The 2,122-nt window shown below is 49.2% G+C and overlaps 1 pseudogene; it reads left to right on the top strand.

The window, feature by feature from the left end:
* The first annotated feature begins 524 nt into the window (after positions 1-524).
* On the top strand, positions 525-1,672 carry LOC102436593 (annotated as a pseudogene).
* Positions 1,673-2,122: the final 450 nt, after the last annotated feature.

A 2,122-nucleotide genomic window follows, 5' to 3' on the forward strand; every position in this document is an offset into this window, starting at 1 on the left:
GCCAGCCGTGAGCCCAGCTTCTGGCTGAGCAGTGCTCCCCTTCTGGGAGTGCACTGACTACCAGGGGGCAGCTCCTGCATTGGGCGTCTGCCCCCTGGTGGTCAGTGCGCATCATAGTGACCAGTCATTCTGATAGTTTCCTGTAACAGTTGCTTAGGTTTTTATTATATAGATCAGTGATTCTCAACCTTCCTAATGCCATGACCCTTTAATACAGTTCCTCTTGTTGTGGTGACCCCCAATTTCATTGTTACAAATTGAATATAATTAAAGCATAGTGATTAATCACAAAACAATATGTAATTATATATGTATTTTCCGATGGTCTTAGGCGACCCCTGTAGAAGGGTTGTTCGACCCCCAAAGGGGTCGTGACCCACAGGTTGAGAACTGCTGACATAGATGATCAAGGTGGCAGATTGGTTACATTGCCTAGAAATACCCAGACGTGAACTTGTTTATTCATTAGCTAAAGTGTTGCAATGAAAATAACACAGCAATAAAGAATATAATAAGGGGAAACCATGGCTGCGAGACCCCGACCAATGTGTGCCGTGGTTGCAAGCACTAGCAGGGCCTCTGGTCCTTGCACCTGCGTTGCTTCCGGAGCAGTGGGGAGGATGGTGCCGAGTGGCCCCAGACGCACTACGAGTGAGGTCAGAGCAGCCACAGGCTTGGCCCAGGGGCACACTGCTGCCCCCCCCCCCCGCCCCCCGACATGGGGTGGATGGGGTGGATGATCAGACATCAAACCCCTGGAGAACCTGACGCTGCCTTCAGCAGTCGGCCTCCCCTGCTGGTCTTTATAACCAGTGTAAGCGCCCTGGCAATAGCTTTCCTGACCTTGGGCTATTTCTTCAAAATCAAGATTAAGTCACCAGGAATAGCAGAGGACGGGAATACTTTTCTGCTGCTGTTTAATGACTTGGACTTGTGTGTATCAGAGAATGAAACGTTAAAGCATCTCACAAATGACACCATGACTCCGGAAATCACAGTGACCAGTGGGCAGGCAAAGTGTCCACCCCATCGCCACAGGCACTGGGGGATTCAGGCCCTGTTAACATCTCAGGTACAATCACCCTCACCCTGTTCCCACTCACACCCTTTGGAGGGTACTCTTGTAATGTCACTCATCTGTACTCGACCATCTTAGGGCATCAGATTGGACACTCACGCAGGGAAGCCCACGAAGAGATAAACACTACCTTTACCCTGCCAGCTGCTTGGCATGCGGATGACTGTGCCCTTCAGTCACTGTGAGCAGATGGCGTTCGCAGCCTGCATGACGCTCACAGCCAACCCTGGTGTGTTCCCGTCACAGTACAGCCACCGCACTGTGATCCGGACACTTACAGCAATGCCATACTCTGGTACCAGACCTTCCTGACTGCTAGAGATGCCAACACAAACTATGCTCAAGATTACAATCCCTTCTGTGTTATAAGGGAGCCATTGGAAAAGTCTATCACACTTTAATCTCACGCTTACAGTTATTGTTCCAGATGATGACCGTTCATTAATAAATTTGCACCTCACGCACACCAGTTACTTCCTCTTCATGATGATGATAACAAGGTTTTGCTCTCTGGTTATCAAGGGAAAACCTAGCCAATTGCGTCAGAGCACTGAATTTTGTCCTGAGAAGGTTGCTTTGGCTGAGAGAGACTGAGTAAACCGTAAGCACTGCCTGCTGATGCCAGCCTGGGCCTGGACTCTCTGTGAATACATTGTCTTGCAATGTTAGGTTATTCCAGCTGAAGACATTTCAAGCGCCTGTAATTGATTTATACATATTTATAAAAACCTATTCAGAAATTGGTCCACTGATGCATGTGCCTCACACTGGGTGCAGTCCAAACCCCGCAGCCTCCCCTGTGGACTTGGTGGGATGTTCCACGTAGTGCCAGCCGCGATGCCATCTCCCGGCCTCAGAGCAGGCCTTGCTGTCTTTACCAAGATCTCAGGGCAGTTCATTGCCGGAGGGGTTGAGGTTTGCTTCGGTTGGAAACAGTCTGCACCTTTGACATGATATTGCATTTCCCAAGCCACCAACCCATTTTGTGGATTTTACGTGTCTGTGGCTTAATAATCATAGTACCAATAATACCCTTTTCTCTGT

Source organism: Myotis lucifugus, unplaced genomic scaffold, assembly GCF_000147115.1.
Source record: "Myotis lucifugus unplaced genomic scaffold, Myoluc2.0 scaffold_204, whole genome shotgun sequence".
Lineage (NCBI taxonomy): Eukaryota > Metazoa > Chordata > Mammalia > Chiroptera > Vespertilionidae > Myotis > Myotis lucifugus.